The sequence below is a fragment of the Corvus brachyrhynchos genome, unplaced genomic scaffold (genome assembly GCF_000691975.1).
Source record: "Corvus brachyrhynchos isolate BGI_N302 unplaced genomic scaffold, ASM69197v1 scaffold125, whole genome shotgun sequence".
Classification (NCBI taxonomy): Eukaryota; Metazoa; Chordata; class Aves; order Passeriformes; family Corvidae; genus Corvus; species Corvus brachyrhynchos.
The window spans coordinates 1,271,596-1,291,319 of record NW_008238342.1 but is presented as its reverse complement, the minus strand read 5'-3'; the positions used below and the strand labels follow the sequence as shown (position 1 = coordinate 1,291,319).

The window sequence follows — 19,724 nt, the reverse complement described above, 5'->3', positions numbered from 1 at the left end:
GGTTGAACTGGACTTTAAAGACCACCTTGTTTCACACCCCTGCCATGGGCAGGGACACTTTCCACCATCCCAGGTTGCTCTAAGTCCTGTCCAACCTGGCCTGGAACACTTCCAGGGATGAAAGAGGAGCAAAGCACAGGAATTCTTGAGTCAGAGATCAGGAAGGTTAAGTGTCAGAGGAAGCAACAGCAAAAGTAGGGCATTGCTCAAATTTTCTCTTCTAATTCTGGGGGCAGCACTGAGGTTCAGGCTCATTAGCACGCTGTGTATGAGGCTGGTGATAATGGCAAAATGTCACATACTTCAGCCTAAGGAAAATATGAAATACGGTCTGTATGTCTATCTTTTCAAAAATCTGTCCTGAAGCCCACGGAGCTGGGGGAGGACCAAGGACCACACAGCCAACGTGAGCAGGAAAAACACCCTCCCTATGCTCCAGAACCTGAGAAGCTGTTGCTTAAGAAAAAGAAATAGACTCTGTTGAGGACCTGCTGCTCAGTTCCTCAGGCCTGGGAGGAAGCAACCTGTTTGTGCAGAATGTACCCCTGCAGCTGGCTGGCATTTTAGCAGTACAAGACTCTAATTTTAATACCATCAGAATTCTCCCAGGCTGCAGGTGAATCTAAGCTGCAGAAATGGAGCCAGGTTTCATTTTAGTTTGAAGTATCAAAACTGCTGACAATTAAACTTAATTGTATGAATAAGCTCCTTAACGGAATGCACTGCTGGGCTTTCATCCAGCCCAGGGCTGGCAGGAAAAGGGATATCTATATGCAAGGAGCCTGCCAACGTCCCACAACCTGGGAGAGCAGGGCTTTATCACCATTTAATAGAAACACACAAGGACCCTGATCTCCCTGCCTTTCCAAGAAAACTTCATTTTTCTTTTCCGTGAAGTGTTGCATTAACGGTGCTCATCCTCTACAACCTGCTTCTCCCTCGCCACATTTTCTTGAAGTTAAGTTTCTAGCAAAGCATTAAATCTTTTCATAAGGTGTAATTATTGGCTTTGGCTCTACCTGCACTAATAACAGCAATGAACACTGAACAAAAAAAGGCCCAATATAATTTTTTTTTCTGGAGATATCCTTTCTGAAATATTAATGTTTGTTCCCTCTAGGGTGGCACCTTTATTTGCTGTTTCTTATGCAACCAAGTTTGTTACTGTAGCTGCCTCTGCAACCAGAACTGCAGTGAGCAAATATGTCCCTGGGGTCCAGGGGTCAGCTTTTTCCTATTTTATTTCTCTTTGGTATAATTTTAATTTATTTTCCCTTACTCTAACACTTATGGAGATCTAAAGGCAACTACTCCGGTTGAATAAATCTAAATACCATTACCAGCAGTTGGATATAGCCTCAGCATTGAATTCCATAACACTGTGAAGGCACCTATTTTCATTTTTTCATAAAGCAGGCTTTAGGAAGGGACAGCTGACCAACACTGTGTTGTGAAACTTGGAATTTTTGATCCATGAATCAGCAGATTTTGTCCCAATGTCTTCTCATACGCTGTGATTTTATCACATTCTTATAATTACTAACGGGACAAGTCCAAACCCCAGACCAAATGTCACAAGACTGTGCAAGATTCTTGTGTTAATCAGTGATTTGTTTCTCACTCTCATGGTGAGAAATGTCCAAAACATCTATTTCACATCTGTGAACTGCAGCAGAACTGAATCCATTTCCACTCAACAAAGAATCCCAGAGCCCTCACCCAACAAGACAAAGGTTTAGATGGGAACAGGGGATAAAATATGGTCCGTGGGGAAGTTTGAGGAGTTCAGAGAATGCTTGGATGCTGTGAGTGCTACAGAAAACATTAAATATTCCAGAAAGAAAAGCTCAATTCCAAAGAAAAAAAATTGCACAACGTTGAAAACTGAAGCCTTTAACCCAGGATTAGTCAGGAAAGAGCATAAAAATATACAAGTCCAGCCCCACCACTGTGCAGCCTTCCTGTAGTGGTGGATTTATCTTTCCTTTGCCTTGCACTAGTGTATGTGCTACCTGGAATTTCAGTGAGCTTTCAGCTTGATTTTAATGTGTTTTAGAACAAATCAAACCTGCTAAATTGATTAATGAGAATTTACAGCGTTTTAATTATGGAGTGTGGTTTTGAATGATTTAAAGTCTGATATGAGCTCAGAGCAGCCCAAGATTCGGCGAGGAAATGAGAAACATGACATTTTGAAAAGGAAACCAATTTCCCTTAACTTAAACCGTTGCTCATATAAACCAAATTATAAATATACTCTGTGACTGTAATGCTACAGAGGACAGCTTACGAAAATATGATTAGTGGTGCAATTTCCTTAGGTTTCAGATCCTTTCTTCTTTTCTTTGCTGGCTTTAATGCAGGAAAAATCAACATCCTCCCTCCTCACCCACCCATCTTTCTCAATGAAAATAAAACAACAAATCAAATTCTGCAGGAGAGCTTGGGGATATCTTGACAAAACTGCACTGTACAAAGAGAACTCAGGACAAGGGGGTACAAAAGAAAATACAGGTATATAAAGGGTCAAGAAATAGCTGTGATCCCAAGGTTATGCCTCACCTAGTGCCACAGTTCAGCTTGGACTGACATCCACAGCTTCTAAGGGAAGCAAATACAGAGAAGTGGCAACAGTTTTTTGTGCTTCAAAGACCATGCCTCTATAATTTGGCAAAGGGGCATCAAATGGGGCAAGCACATGAAAGACACCAAGAGCTTCCTTTGAAATACCTTCTGGTGGGTCAGGCATATCATCAACAAAAGCAGAACCTTAAGGACCACCAAAAAAACCTATTTTGAGCTGCAGGATGCTTCAGTACATCAATATGTGGGGTGGTAGTGGGACTGCAGGGCACCTGAGGAATGGCAGCACTTCCTTAGGTCATCGGTCTACTCCAAAAGCTTTGTTGCTTTGGTGTTAGAAAACTCAGCACTGCTAAATTTCAAGTTAAAAATTAAAAAAAGAAAATCTGGTTTACCTCATCTAGCAACTGGCAATCTGATGCTGCCTCTGCCGAGAAATTGGGCTTTATTCTCGTGTAAGCAAAGGAAAAAAGAATGAGTTCATTGGCATTCTCCTTGCACAAATAACATGTGCAGCACTTCACAAAGGCAGCAGATAAAAGTAACATTATTTCATTTATCAGAAATGATGGGAAGGAAAATGCAAGGGAAGTACTTGCTTGAAAGTGTGTAGTGAGATAACTGTGTGTGAAGTATTGGTTTCTTGGAGTTTGGCAGCAATTTATTTATTACAGAACTCCCTTCTGAGTGCTACTTCCAACAAAACATGACCATCAGTGACATGGATAAGGATTTTGGAAAGCTGAGGCTTTGAAAATTCATTTGGGAGCATCTCCATTAGGGATCATTAGAACCAGTCCCTGCATGTACAAGGAAGACTCTGGACCCAACTCCTGCTGGCATAAGTATTTTGTTTTTACACAAAAATCCCTAGTGCTGAGAGCAGCAAGGAGACACAAAATATAGGGCAGCAATATCCTTTTTAAGTATTTTGGTGGTTGTTTTTTTTTTTTTATCATCATTTCTCTTTGCTGCTTCTTTTCTCTCGTGGTGCAGTCCTGGAGAAAACAGTATAAATTCCCCAGTGCTCAGTTTCTAGTGTGTATTTAATCTGCCTTCATTCAAGTGGTAATAGATCGTTACAGGGATACCTTCACACAGGTGCCTGGTGTGTATAATACCTCTTCATTACAGCGCTGAGGGAACTGGATCCTTTTTTTTTTAAATATTAATCTCTTTAGGTTTTCACAAGCCGTCCCACACATCATAATTTTAAGGTCCCATCTGATGACTCATTCTATTACTCCCAAGCCCATGCAGAGCAAGGCAAGAGACTGTCTGGCTCTCCTGCTCTGCTGTGTGGAACCCTGTGTGGAACCGGAGCTTTGTGAGGATTCAGGGGAGGAAGCTTTGTTAAAGGCACAAAGAAGGCAGCTGAAATGGAATGAACAGTTTATCTCCATCCTTGGAAGTGTCCAAGGCCAGGTTGGACAGGGCTTGGAGCAAACTGGGATAGTGGAAGGTGTCCCTGCCCATGGCAGGAGGAGGAACTGGATCAGCTTTAAGGTCCCTTTCGACCCAAACCATTCAGAGATTCTGTGATTGTCTCAGCTCCCTCACAGCCTCTACTGGGTTCACCAGCCCTGTGGCATCCACTGCTCACTCCCAGCGCACAGATGTTGAGGTTATGACGTAAATAAGTTTGGTTTCATCCCAGGATCCCAGACCTGATCCCTTGGCACAGCTGCATCCACAGCAGTGCCCTGTGTTGGTTCTTGCCCCGTGGGCACGTTGCAGGGAGCAAAGCCAAGCTGTCCCTCCCTGGAAGCTGCAGCAGCGAGGGAGCACAAGGGATCTCTGCCCCGAGCAGCCAGGTGGTGACCAGCATCTCTCACCTCTTGCCACAGATCCCAGCCACTGGGTTTATCATGGGAATCACAGCACAGCCCAGGGAAGCCGCCGAGGCTGTCCCTGCAGCTCGCCTGCACCAAGGCAGCCCAGAGGGGATTAATGCAGTGGAGCTTGGACAGCTTTGCCACCCCATGGCCAACATCTGCCCAGCTCCTCCTGGAAGTGTCACACAGAGTTGTGTAGGACATTCAGCTGATCTCTGTAGGACAGACAGAGCTATTCCCGCTGCCTCCGTGAATTTCTACAGATGGAGCAATAAGGCACCAGTCTGGTGCCTACAAAATTTGTACCTGATCTGAAATGACCCTGAGACTAAAGAATTTTATGGCCTTTTTGTTCTCCCCAGGAGAGCCTTAAAAACAACCCCCCAGCATAAAAATGGAGAAAGACAATTATTAAAGGCAGTAACTACAGCACTGGGGACTGTAACTAAGAAAGGTTCTCAGAAGCAGGGATTTGGAGCATGACGTGCTGAGGAAATTCATGCTCCTTTAAACAGGAGCAGTTGTAAGTGTGACAGTGCATTCCGAAAACATGTTTCAAGCGTTTGGGACCCTGAGAGATTATTGAATACTGCACATTACCAGGTGTGAAGAGAAATTAAGGAAAATATCCCAAATGGAAGATGGGAGCTGCAGAAAAGTTCCAGCAGAGCTGAAATGATCTGAAAATAAGGAAGAGAACTAGGAGGGATTTATGCAGCTCTCCATTAGCATGAAGAATGCTGTCAGCAGAAGGGAAGGAAGAGTAGATACATTTCTGACAGGAACAGGTCCTTACAAACTCCAACTGTAAGAGTTTCCTGTTCTCTCCCGCCACCTGTTTTCAGCTCTAAGTGAAAACTAAAAGCAGAACAAGAGAAGTTGTAAAGAAACTCAAGATTTGTCCAATACTCCATGAGCATGGACCATGTCAACCTCTGTTGGAAATACAGGATGGATTGCTTCCATTCCTTTTCCTTAAGGAACTCAGCCCTTTCATTTTTTCCATAATTAAAATTATATATATACGCCTCCCCCCTGCCGTATATTTATATTCTTGGAAACATTTGCTTGGAAAACATAATCCAGACTTATTGATGGCTAAGATGCAGAGCATTAAGAGAAAACAGGGAACTTGATTGCTTAAACCTTTAAAGTCTGGAGAGAGAACAGAGGGAGTTTCTGTAAAAGCAAAAAGACACACAAAACTTAAGTGTTGGAAGAGCTTCCACATCTTGACTGATTGTAATTACTTGGAACTTGGATTTTAGTAATTTTTGTCTGTTAAGCAAAGTTCTGGCTGGGAAAAGGAAGGTATATCATTAGGCTTCTTCCTTGAAAAGGTTCTGTTTCCAAGATACTGGAAGTATGGAGAGACTTCCAAAGGCAAATTTCAGTTCAGCACAGTCAATTAAAGCTGAATAACAGGATAAAAAGTCTCCTTGGATAACTCTTGGCCCTGGTGGTAGGTGAGCACTGTATAATTAGCACCAAGCTGGCAACTGCTCGTAGAACGTTTGACAGAGGAATGTGCTCCCTCCCCGGGGATCCCTTCTCCCAGCCAAAGCCTGCACTGCCCTTTCCTGGGTGTTGGGGAAACTCAGAGAAAAAAAAAAGGATTTTTTTGCTTCCTACATCCTCATGTCCTTCCTGGAAGGACCTTGGGAGCCCTTTCTCCTCTGTCATATTCAACTTTCTCTGCTCACCCAGGCAGTGATGCGTGGCAGAGCTCTTCAGAAAGCTCAAGCAATCACTTGAGGGCCTGGGATAGCAATCAGCTATGCAAAATGACTATCATCTATCACTCTGTGATGTCTTCGGGAGACAAGTGAGAAAAACACGATCTTGGGTGTTTTGGTGAAGAAACCACACAATAAACAAAATCTCTGCAGCTCCACACAGCATAACCTGGCAGCAGAAATTCCAGACACCACGCTCCAAACTTCATCTGGAGCAGCCTGCATCCTGAAAACAAATCTGGGGAGTTACTATATACTGGAACAGCCCCAAAAACCAAGAAAAATAGAGAAGTTACCAGGAAAATATACATCTTGCTTTCCTCAAGTCTGTGCATAACATAAGACATCTCCAGTATGACAGCACTTCCAGCCAGCAGGGAAAGGAGTGGATGAATGAAAAACCATCTCCCTAAGCTTTGGGTGGTGAAAAAACACAGATTTTTAAATAGATGTTTCCCCAGCAGTGTTCAAGGCCAGGGTGGACGGGGCACTGGGCAAACTGGTTTAGGGTGAGGTGACCCTGCCCATAGCAGGAGGGTGGAAGGAGAGGAGCTTTAAGGTTCCTTCAAACCCAAACCATTCTATAACTTTATAACACCGAAGCCGATGTATTCCTTTGTAGTGCTCTTGCCACAAATCATTTCCAAAGGGAAAATTGTAATGTGACAAACTGAATTTCTGGTATTGGAATGAATCCAGCTGGAAGAAATGGGTAAATCAATAAACCAGCAAAACTCCTGTGTGCAAATAGCCAGAAATTACCTACAGAAAATCACTCTCGAGCCTGCTGGTTCTCAGTAGTGCAGCCACCACGGCAGCTCCAGTGGCTGTGAATTTACAGCTGCTGTCTTCTCCATAGTAACTTAAGAGTCTGCCTGCACACAGAACAACAGAATGGTTTGGGTTGGAAGGGACCTTAAAGCTCATCCAGTTCCTCTCCCCAGCCATGGGCAGGGACACCTTCCACTGTCCCAGGTTGCTCCAAGCCCCGTCCAACCTGGCCTTGGACACTGCCAGGGATCCAGGGGCAGCCACAGCTTCTCTGGGCACCCTGTGCTAAGAATCTCTAATCCCGTGGTTTTCTCTAAAGAAATTTCAGACATTTTACTCAACAGTTAAAAAAAAAATAAATTAAAAAGTGAGCTAGATTGCATTTGTGAGAGGTTAAAAGCAGGTACAAGGGCACTTACAACAGACGAGAACAAATTGCAGGTCTGCAGCCTCGCTCATCCACACTGACACCTCCAGGTGCTCAGCCTCGCTGGGAAAGGATAAAACGTTTCCCTTAAGTACGGTGCTAATGGCAGTAATTGGGAGATACCATCCTGAGTGCTGAACCAGCAAAAGCCCCCAGCTGGCCACAGGAACATCTCCTAATGTTCAATTAAGATAAGGCTCAGTATATCGTTCTGCAGTGTCTTTTTTATTTTTTCTTTTGCTGGGTGGAAGCTTTTGAGATCGATATATTAAAAAAAAAAAAAAAAATTAATATAGCCCATGGTTTCAGTTCCACTGGAGCCCTATTAAACATCTCTCTTCACTCAGCCCTCGTGCCTAATTGCCATCAGCCTGAGCACGTCACTTCTGGAAACCTCTCCTCCTGTTCCAGTTCTCCTCTGTTCTCAGCTCAGAGCTGTTGACTGGAAGAGTCCCTTTGACACCACAGGAGACTGGCTGCCAGTCAGCAGGGCTGTGGCTGCAGCAGTGCCTTCCCCTATGGAATTAGGTCTCCATATGGAGTCTCTGCCGTGGGAGGGGACAGGGGACAGTTGTGCCATGGGTAGGTACTGACCCAGGCAAGGCTTTGAGACAGAAACCCGCAGGGGCTGGGTTTGGGATGGTGCTCCCAGGTGCTCCCATGCTCCTGACTCATGAAAAGTTTACAGAAGCCCTGACACATTCCATGAATTCAGGTTTTACTTGGGAAAAATGGCCGTAATAAAAATAAACCAAAAGCAGGGGCAAAACAATCTGAAAACACTGGTTCAGTTACACATTAGCAGTGGCAAGTTTGGCTCATTTTTTAACATGCACTCAAAGTGACATTTAATCTCCAGATTAATTCAAATTTTATTTCAAAATATGAAGGGAAACTTGGCATTTAAATTAACCTTCCATCCCAAAGTGATGTTTTTTCCTCTACTCTCATTCACTGGGAACATCGGCACACCTTTAATTACAGTTTCACCCCAGATGATTATTCTGCTCCGCTTTGCAAACTCAGCCAAGAAATCACCTACTTATACAGCTTTTGTGTCTTTACACATCTCAGGGCACCTGAAGAGCAGAGGCAGCTCCTCTCCCTGCTCCTCAGCCTGCTGTCCCCACTCAGGACAGTCCCAACCTTGACTCTGGGGGCCCCTGAGAGCTGTGGGATCCCTGTGGAAAATCCAGACAGGAGATGACGTTTCCTTGCTGCCCTCCCGTGGACATGCCATGACCACAGTCACTGGTACTTGACTAAAAATCCTTGGCTTTACATGAAGATATTGGGCTTGGCTCTCCACCTGGATTGTTTTCTCTCCTCAAAAATAATTGCATTTACCAAGACAATCAGTGTTTTTATGTGGAGGGAACACAGAGATGTTTCTAGATCATAAATTGTAATCCAAAATCTCTCTGGTACACAAAGATTAATATTTAATGTCTGTTCTATAATGTAATTTCTACAGACCAATCTTTCATCTTCAAAACTTGATCATCATAGACCTACAAAAGTTAGACTTCAATATGATAACAATACTTTATGGACACAGTGATTCCTGAATTCCCTCGCTGTCTCCCACCGGCAGTGATGGTGTTTCTGTGAGTCTTAAAAAATGAGCTAACACTTTTAATTCTCTATTTTCTCTTCAGCTTATATTCAGTACCGCTGAGCATCAAGTGTGAAATGCTAGGAGGAGCCAGATCAGTGCCAGGACAAGATGAGAAGCAGTACCTTTGCAATTGAGGTCATCATCCAAGGATTAAAAACAGACTGTGATCTAACTCCATCTGTTAAGTGTCTAGGGACTCCATGTCTAGTACACAAGAATGCTGTCCTCATAATAGGAATTTTGGAAAGATCTTCAAGAAATCCATCAACTTTCCAGTTGGTTAATGAATCTTTTTTTTCCCAAATGTTAGTCAAATACCTCACATGCTCAGTGTGATATTATGTACAACAGGCCCATGAACCAAATTCTTCCCCTGTTTTGCAGCTGCTGTAATTTATATTTCCCAACAAATCACGACTTTGCCTTTTCTCCTCCTGCCTTAAACAGTGAAGGAAGGGAGAACATGACCACTCCAGGCTGCCCAGAGGAAAGAAGGACAAAACTGCTAAATTGACTCAGTGTGAAAATGTCACACTACCCTGGTGCAACCCCTGGTGTTCTCAAGAAGCAGAGGTGGAAGGAGCCAGCTCCAGATGCTGGGTAGTTTTTCTTCCCCACAGGAAAGTAACATCAAATGCTGCTCTCAGGCACAGGAATTGCTCTGGGAATTGAGAGCCCTCCATCCACAACCTCCTTTCTGGTGTCTTGACATAATGCAAGTTAAAATCTTGCACCACAAACTCTGAAGAGCTGCCTAAAGCATCATAAAATCATACAATGGTTTGGGTTGGGAGGGACCTTAAAGATCATCCAGTACCACTCGTCTGCCATGGGCAGGGACACCTTTCACTGTCCCAGGTTGCTCCAAGCCCCGTCCAACCTGGCCTTGGACACTTCCAGGGATCCAGGGGCAGCCACAGCTTCTCTGGGCACCCTGTGCCAGGGCCTCCCCACCCTCACAACAAAGGACAAGATACTGGCCACAATTCCAGTTTGGCAGCCACTTCTCTTTCCTAGCTAAAGAATTGATTACTTCCCTAAGAATAGTTACTTTTCTCTTGCTAACCCTGAGATGAAACACTGCAGACATCCAGAAATTCTGCAAGCCCCATCTTCCTTAGATTTGCAGTAGGAATATTGCCACTGGTTTTGAATATGCAAACCTCCAGATAGTGAATGTGAGTAGTGAGGGCTCATTTCTAATCTAGAGTGAGTTAATGGACAAATCCAGCTAGTAGAGGATAAAGCTGCTTATACACTGACCTGTAGTCACAGAGCTGCTGCAATCATCTGAAAAAATAAATCCCAGCAAAGCCAAAAGCCAGCTCATGGCTCTGGTATCAGCTCACCTTCCTTGAAAAGACTGCAGCCATGTGAGCATTTTGGTCCCCGTGCTCTATTAGGTTCACAAAAAGGTATGTGCCTTAACTTGTGCCCTCTGCGAGGGCGTTTTATGGGCTGTTATTTGAGCAGGTATGTACAGGTAACCCTCAGGTGTCTCTGGGGGTGTGGAACACAAGCCTGTGGGGGACAGTGATACCCACACAGGCACTGAGCTTTGCAGCTTGTTCTGATTTCCAGTACAAGCCTAACTGGATTTCAGTGATTGATTTTTGTCTCTCCCCAGCCCGCTTCACTGCCTCCCCTGGAAACCTACAGCATTTAAACTTCCTCAGCCAAAGTTAGACCATGAAGATGTGGATCCTTGGCTTCTGTACGAGGTCAGAGGCATTTGGCAGTTTTACCCATCTCAGACCCCTAGAGATGGGAAGAATCCAGGCATTTCATTCCTGAGTGTATCTGCAATGCACAGTCTTTTCACACAGCCATATAAAACCACTGCTCCCCTTGTGTGTTATCAAGGTTGCTCAAACAAAGGACATTGTATCTAAGCTAAACACACACAGTGTTTTCAAACCAAGAGTGTCCAGGAAGCCAACAGCAACCTCGCTCTTGAAAATATGATGACAAAGAATGAGTTAATTTTGTTTAAATTAAGGTTCTACTGCATTAGAGGTTAATTGCCAGGTGGGAGCAATATTTTGGTTAATTGTTCTTTACTCAAAAGGTGGCACATCTTAACTGAAATGCCAACTGCAGGACCACAAGTTGCATGTAAAATTATCCTTTCTTTGACAGCCATGTTCCCTGGCTCCTTATTCCCCAGATTTCCTGGGAGCTTGGGTCTACCTTAGAAGCAGGAAGGCATTTCCAGAAATCAGGAGCTTTGCTTACTGCCAGAGCACGATCCCTACCAGCTGCTTCCCTTGCTGAGCAGGGAGCACAGGAACGGCAAAGACATGTGCTGCACTCCCCAGGCTGCCTGTGAACCATGACATGTCACTTTTGAAGTCACCTCCTTTCCAGTATTTGAGGTTTGATTGTCCCAAGGCAGGAAGCAGGAGCTGATTTTAGCTCCTGGAGCATCTCGAGAGCTTTAGGAGATGGAAGGCAGAGAGAAATAAGGGACAGGGACTGCATGTTCCTCCATCAGGGCCGAAGCTGAAGCCTTCAAAAGGAGAAGGAAAGATGACAGAATAAGGATATACCTTTCAACAATCACTTAAAGAAATTCCTTATCAATCTGCTTTTGTGGGAATCAATTGTGTCCCAAAGTCAATGACAATTCCAACAAACCCACCCTGAATGAGCCCAGTTGAGGCCAGGTGCTCATCTATGGATTCCCCTCCGGTTCCTGCAGATGTCTCTGGGATGTGTGTTTCTGTAATGTCTGTCTGATGTTATTTTTTTTTCCTGTGTGCATAATATTCTTTTTATCCCCCAAATTTAATTTTCTAACTTGTTGGCTTTATTGCTTAAAATTTTAGTAGAGGTTTTGGGTGTGCTGCTGACAAAATAATAATTTATATTATATCAGTCAGTATCACTCCATTGTCTTAATCTTTCATAATGGTTTTTCTGCAGCTTCCAATTTTCCTCCGAATAAAACAAATTACTTAGCAAGTGGAATATCTTCTTGTCATAATAATTTAATATTAAAATGTCAATAAGATTTGGTACACACAGCAGAGGGCACAGAGGTACAGAGGCAGAGCAGAAATGAAGTAAACTTAATAAAGTGAGTGAGAAGGTACAATAGGGATTGAGGTTGGCTCCTGCACTGGATATGAAAGAACCTTTTTATCCTGCAGTGCAGTACAAACATTGTGTAAGCAATAAAATGATTGCAGGAGCACTTCTTGCTGCTGCTGTTTGCTGACACTTAGTGCAGCACCAGTCCTTGTGGGGAGGGAGCAGCACTGGATGGGGACAGCGGGTGGCACAGGGTGGGAAGGAGGGAATGGCCAGAGGCTGGTGGCACACCCTGCCCTCTGCAAGGCCATTCCGTGGGGTTCCTGGCTTGTGCGTGGGTGAAGGCTCCGGTCTGTGGTTCAGCATCCTGATCCAGCCTTCGGGGCAGGATTCGTGCTGGGAAGTCTGAGCCCTCCATCAGCAGGCAGACCTCAGCACTCACTTGTGAATGTTCTCATGAAACTCAAGCCTTCATTTTGGTCAAATTCTCCTTCTGATACAAACTTAACAGATTGCATTGGCAGATGAGTGCTAAATGCTGTGAATTTATCTAGAACATAATGAGTTCCCTAAAAATGTCTGGAAGCCTCAGGAACAGATATGTCCCTTCCCCCCTGCTGAGATGGTCAGCAGGACATGCTTTGGGAGCAGTCCTGATCTTCCTTGGGCAGCCATACACGTCTTTGTGAGATGAAAGTGCAGCATTACAATGACAAATCCAGAATAATTCAGGTTGGAAGAGACTTTAGAGGTCACCCTGTCCAACCCACTGCTCAGAGCTGGGCTAGCTTCAAAGTAGCATAAATTCAAAAAGGAAGCACATTTGCATGAGCTCCAGGACCTTATTATCTGTCTCTGTTCTGTCTCAGGCTAGAGGGAAAGCTGTTCCTGTATCTAAACCACCCTTTTCTCTCCTGCAGCTATGGAAATGGGTGTCGCATTCACAGCTGACTCTTTCCACACAAATATATCACCGTTTGAAGTCCCCCTTTTCAGCACCTAAGGTCTCCTCCTGCAGAAACATGACATAGGGCTTGATTTAAGTGTGCAGCTTTTCGTAATTCCTGGGAAGGAACAAAAAGGGAGAGCTGGAGAAGCCATTTTCCCTTTTCACAAAGGAATGTCTTAATGTCTTACACCATAGTTCCACCCTGCATAGCAAGTAGGCACCACTTTGATGTCATTTTAACCAGAGACTGACAAGAGTCAGCTGAAATATGTCTTGCTCTATCCTAAAGCCTTCCACAAATAATCCCAAGGGTGCCTGGGCCACACAGGATGGCAGCAGGACACCAGGGAGCTGCAGAAATGTTCCCAGAACTCAGAGCATCAGAAAGTTTGATGAAAGTTGGTTGAGTCTTCTGCTCACATTTTTTTTTTACCAAGAATGAATAGGAAAGGTCCTTCATCCACTCTGGGAGGTTTTTCCTTATTAACTGCTGCCCTCCTATGTGTAAAAATGAAAGTGGTAAAGACCAAAGTCCTTCGAACAGTCACAATATCAAATGTCAGGGTGATTTAACTGTCAAGAGCTATAAACAAAGCTCCTAGAAAAGGAGGAATTTTTGAATCCCTGTGCCAGTGAAAGGCTCTTTGCTGCTGTATGGTTTGTTTCCCAGTTCTCAGACTGTACCAGTTTAAAATCAGTCAGCACTTTTCTCCAGGGCTCATTCCACAGGACTAATTGCTCAGATAATAGGGAACTGATGCTGATGTTCAGCCAATATTTTCCTCTCTTCCCCTGTGGGCACTTTCTGGCTGCCGCCAGGAGTCCCTGCCTCTGTTTCTATCTACATGTTAATGCTCCTATCTACAGCCTAAATACCTGTTGCTCACTGTAATTGTCCCTCCTCAATTCAAATTTTAGTTCAGCAACACTGCCATAATACAGCTTTTATTTATCAGATTACTCTCTGTCATTTCTTCTTAATTGTTTTTCATTTGTTGACTTCTTCCTGGTGTTGAAGTGGTCGTAACAGAATACAATTTTCTACATGTGCCCAGCTGCTCTTTTATGGACAATATTCTCATCTTTTCTCCCTCCCAAGCCTCTAGTCTTTCAGCTCTAATTGTCTGGTGGACTTACTCGCAGCCGTGCTGCATTGCCAAAAATATATTCTGAAATATCAGATATTTTGGTTTTTCCATATTCTCCAGCCCTGCTGAGTATGTCCCACCGACCAGCACCAATCAACCCCACCTACCAACCCATCCATCCATTGGTTTCATCTCATTGTACATTGCCTCATTGCTTTTCTCTCTTGGTCCATCAGAGTTTTTCCCAGAATGGTTTTCCCATTGTTGTTTGCTGTGCCTTCCAATTTAGGTGTCACCTGGGAATTTAATTACTGTGCTTTCTACCTGTTTTTCCAGGTCAGTAAGTGTGATTTTGAGCAAGACTGGACATAACAGAAGTCCCTGAGGTAGCCCTAGCACAGCTTCCCCCAGCTAGGCCTTGCCTGCTGATGCGGCACAGCTCACAGCGTCCTGGCTATGCTCAATCCATGTGGAATGACTTGCCTCCAAGGAACTGGACTGAGTTAGTTTTTGAGTAAGGGTTTGTGAGTCACTGTATAAAATTATTTACCGGAGTGCAAAATGACAAATAAAGGTTTGGCATCCAAATTTAACAAAACATCTAACCCAGCAAGTTCCTTTCAGTAAGAAACACCACCTGCTCTCCCTTCTATATCCTCCTCTCCTCTGGGGTTTACACAGGTCCCCTTATCTGTCATTGCATCATTTACCTGAATAGGTCACAGAATGCTTTGGGTTGGAAAGAACATAAAGACCACATAGTTCCAAATCCCTTCCAGAGGGAATGTCAGCTTCCTACCAGGCCTTTCCAGGATCTCCCTCTCCTGTCTGCATCCTGCCCTGTCGGGTCTGTCTGGGAGCAGCAGCACTTTTGGTTAAAGGGCAATGCTGGGTTTCTCCTTCAGAAAAAGAACCTGTGAGTGCAGCCCATCCCATGCCAAGCCCACCCTGTGCATCCACACCTCCAGATCCTGTGATAGACTGAGTGCAATAAAACTAAACAGAATAGACCTTACATCCCACTCACCAACAAATTGCTCATTAACAAGACATATTTTTTTTTAAATTTAAAAGTTCTTGTACTGGACTGTGTCGAAAACCTCTCCACTGTGTAGTATTGTTCATTTTCAAAGAGCTGGCCTATATGTGAATAAATTCTCCTTAGTTCCTCAATCCTTCTGCAGAGAACTGAGAGAAAAAAAAAAACAAACAGCAAAAAAGAAACCAACCCAGAAATTATTTGTAGAATTGTTTAGAAAAATCTTTTCAAAATATGAAGTGAGTTGAAAATTATTTAAAAGCTCTAGAGGGCAAGATTGATAAATAAAATATAAATTATGCACTATTATCTACCGAACCCACAGAGTGGTGCTGCATCCTACAGGGCACTGCATGCTCATCCATGGGCCAGGACTGCATCTGGATAAAGCTATCACCTATTTACAGCGAGGTCTAATGAAGCAGTATTTGTAAAGCACTTGGGACCTTCAATTAAATGCATTACTTTTGATTATTTCCCCTGCTTCCCTAACACCTAGGGGCAAAAAAAGTCAGGCTGGAAACCAATTGCAGACCAATTAAATCCAAGTGTGTGTCCGCGCAGGAGGAGCAGCAGAGGTGGGTAATTATGCATTGCTGACAGGAGGAACGTGAGCTGGAGATGCCACAGTGCTGCCTGGGCTTTGTGGCATTCCCAAATGGCATTCAGGAAACATTTCAAGGGGATCAAAGCTGCCTCACGGGCGCTATACAAATTCACCATCATAAACACTGAATAATACATTACGCTAATCTGATTGCTATTGACTGTTACAGTTGCATGTGTGACCTTGGGCATACATTAATCAAAGGCAGCCGCTCGTATTTCCATCCTGCAGCGATGAGCAAAGCTCATCTCAAATCTCCTCTTGTCCCTGCACCTCTTTCTGTTCTGTCTGCTGTCACACGGAGATGGAGCCTGGTGTTTGGAGGGAAATAGCTTTCTTCAATGCTCCCCTCTTCGTTTGAGCAGACACGGGAACGCTCCGATAGGGAGTAACAACAACACGCACCTTTTTGTCCACCCAGCGCTCCCTGAACCCAATTTAGCAAGTGTCGCAATCTGAAAGAGCATTGGAGCTTGAGAGTAATTGGTTTCCCAGCAGACTACAACTAATCCCAGAAGCTCTTTGGAATTTCAGCAGAGTGTTTATTGTTTACCCTAAGAAATGAGGCATCGTATAAATGAAAGAGCCCATTGCTGACACCCTTCACACAGTGACGCGTGTGTGTGTTTGCTCACATGAGCTGCAGCAAGGCTTAAACCCAAAAAACCCAATCCCTCATCAGTTCCCTTTCCCTTTGTCATTAACAGGAGACAGGGAATACAAGAAAGAGCTGACAGTGTGTTGACAACAAACTGAAAAGGCATTGCTTTGCCTGCATTGATTCCCTTCTCTTTCCCCAAGGCTATGAGATGATGCTTGCTGGATTATATTGCAAAAAGCTCCTGCAGGTGCTCCCTGGTTTGCTGCCTCCTGCCCCAATGTGGCCTTTGTGGAGAGCCTTCCCCCGGGGAGTGTTGAAGCCCAGCAGCAGGGCTCTCTCAAAGCGTGGTGTAACAAATACAAAATCAGACAAAACCTCAAAATAATCTGTTGAGGTGGGTTTGATGTGGTCTCAGACCATTGGCATGCAAATGCATTCCTTTAACAGCTTTACTCCTTCACTTGAGGGCTAAGCATGATAGTCAGTAATTTAAAGGCAAAGGACTGAAAGAGGCTGGGGTTAAGCAAGTGTTGTAAATGTAGACCATTTATATTTAAATGAAATTTAAGCAAGCTATGGCAATACGGATACTATATGAATAATTGGCTCTACACCCACAGGTACCTGCTTTTTAACTGTTGGGTTTAAAAAAAAATAAAATTTTTCAAGAAACCTCTCAATGCTTCTACTAAAATTCCACTCTGCGCCTTGTCGGAGAGGGCCGAGAGGGAGGTGCTGAAGAATGCCTGGACACGAAGGAGAAATAAAGAGGAGCAGGTTGCATGGCTTCTCCTGACAGGCCAGCACTTCTACCTCCCAGCTATGCAAAAACACACAGAACTTAATTAAGAGGGTCCATTTTCTCTACAAAGCCTTTTATGGTCCCTGGCCTTTGCTCAGATACATTTACTTTTTCCATCAGTCACATCAGAACCTCCGGGCTGCTGCCAGGGGACCCCCTGGAAGCTTTCTCCTTTATAAATTTTTCACACCAATTCTATTACCTGGAGTGGACTTTCACTCCATGAGGATGCAGCCTGATCCCCCCAGACCTCTCTCAACCCTCTCTGCATCTGCCACAATGAAGAATTATAGTGCATGCAGACCACTCTTCCTCCTTTTTCCATTACTCAGCAGCTCTTCAGCACACGAGAGTTTCACGATAAATTAATGGATATTTTAGGACATCTGAAGAGTGGTCTTAGAAAGATGCACCAAATTTTGTAAAGAGAATCTCCAGGCCATATCAGTCCCTTGAATATGACCATGAATGGCCATCGAAGACTCCCTTGGAAATAAAAACTGATTACAGAGTTTTGGTGTCTTTGTGGGTTTTTATCCGAATGACTCAACACGAAATGGTCACGCATTGGAAATCACACTGCAAAAGTACATTTCTTGTCCCTCCTAAGATTCCTCCTCACATCCCACAAGGAAATTTTAATTCAGCTCCCACATGGAGGTCCAAAAGGGAGGATTGCTGGCTACTGCAGACAAGGATGTTTCAAAACTAACTCTAGGAGAGAGACTCCATGAATTCTTTCACCTGAAATCCAGATTCAGGAAATAAAATAAAGGAATGGCTGAAGACTGCGTCCTACACTGACTGGCTATTTCATATTCCCACGAGTCAGGCAGGGGATCTTTTTACTCTGCCCTCCCTTTTCACCAGAAAAGCCTGGAGTTAAGGAAGCTCAATTTCACTTACACAAGTTTAAAGCCAGCATAACTTCTGACTCTTGTGGGCATTACTTTTGATTTATACTCATGACGCCAAGGAGAAAATCAGATCAAGGGAATATAAATCAAACAGAGATCAATACCGAGCATCAAGGTACTAATTCTATCTCCTGAAACGGCCCTTACAAGCTGCAGGAGGCCGGGAGACAATTCCCCTGGCACAGGCACAGCAGATTTATGTGGAGCTGTGGTCCTGGAGCAGGGGAGATGTTGGAGGTGGAAGGGGATGGGTCTGCACTTCACGCTATTAAGAATCTCTGTCTGTCTGGGCTGTCAAACAGTCTGGGGGCAGCTTTGGGAGGTTGCCATAAATCAGCACACCCTTGCACTAGGGACTGGGGATGACAACCAAATTGGTTTAAAATTATTTTTCACTGTGGCATTTTTTTGCCTCCAGGAACCGCTGCAGAACCTCAGCCTTGCTTCTCTTGATGGGAGGACCATGGAATAAGAAGGAGTAGTGAGGGACTGAGAGCTCTTACCCAAACCCAAACTCTCCTGAATGGCATGGCAATGTTCTCTTCATCTTCCTCCAGTGACACAACAGCACTAAACCTGGTCTTTAAAGTGTACTGGGATGTTTCATGACTGCACCAAACGTGCACTGGGTGGAAAGGGCTGAGCCACTGATCCATAGGAGGACACAGTTCAGGGGTTGGGAATGTTCTACAAGCAGCCCACGAAGTGCCAGGCAGATGTTCACACAAGCCAACAGCTTGTCTGGTGGAGTCTTAATTTGTTTTTAGGAGATGTAGTAAAAAGGATGAGGTGCTCTGGCTGCTTTCTGCCAGCGCTGGTAAATGTGACTACATATATTATCACAGCCTGAAATCAAAGGGCTCGGGAGTGGAGGAGTGGGAGAGACACAGAAAATGGGCAAGGATTTTGTACAATGGAAAACTTTACACCTTATTCATCAAAGCACAAATTTGGCAGTTCCTTGCTTTGTGGAAAATTTTTGAGAAATGTGATTGAAAAGGGAAACTTGTTTGGGGGAATATCAGGGGGCCGGTGGGGAGGGATTGATGGCATGTTAAACAACAATAGCTGATTGCATAATTAAGTAATAAAACTCTCCAAGTAGTAATTGTAGGATATGCCAAACAGAGTTATAAGGCAGGAGGCCAAAAGCCAAGTGATTAACCCTTGGAGAAGTGTAACAGTTCCCTGGAAATGCCGAGCCCAGAGTACTGCTGGCGCAGTGAAATACACTTTATAATAAATGCCAAAGAGTAGGACCAGCTTTACACTCTGAGATGATGGCAGTGCCTCCCATCAGTCTCCCATCTCTCTTTCACCATGAAAAAGAGTCAGGGCAGCTGCCCAGGGCCCTTGGGATGAGGCTGGGCACAGGATTTCTTGTGTTGTCCCTGAGAAGCCCAGCCTTGTCCTGGCTCGGAGAGGGGCCGTGGTACCTGGTGTGATGTCAGCTCCCCTCTCCCAGCACTGGCTGAACTGATCCACACAGAGCCATTTGATTTTGTGCTGGACAGCTCTGGAAGTGTTTTAGAAATCTGTTATTCGTCATCTTGTAGCACTTAGAACAGTCTGCTGGAGAAGGTGTGGTGTCTGACTGGAACGCGTCTGATTTCTACTGACACACGCACTGAGCATAATTCCTGTTGCTGTAGATTTCACAGAGAGAGGTTTCTACTTCATTAATTCCAAAGAAATAAAAAGAAGAAGAAGAAATCCAA

The 19,724-nt window shown here is 44.3% G+C and overlaps 1 long non-coding RNA gene across 2 annotated transcripts in view; it reads left to right on the top strand.

Annotated features, from left to right (window-relative positions):
* Window positions 1-14,697, top strand: part of LOC108446931 — a 29,650-nt gene extending 14,953 nt beyond the window's left edge. Inside the window, exon 3 of one of the 2 annotated variants that reach the window (XR_001862273.1) lies at window positions 14,377-14,697. This is a non-coding gene — a long non-coding RNA (uncharacterized LOC108446931). Of the gene's footprint in view, window positions 1-9,010; window positions 9,810-14,376 lie in introns of those variants that run through there. The other variant, XR_001862274.1, reaches the window with a different exon arrangement.
* Window positions 14,698-19,724: the final 5,027 nt, after the last annotated feature.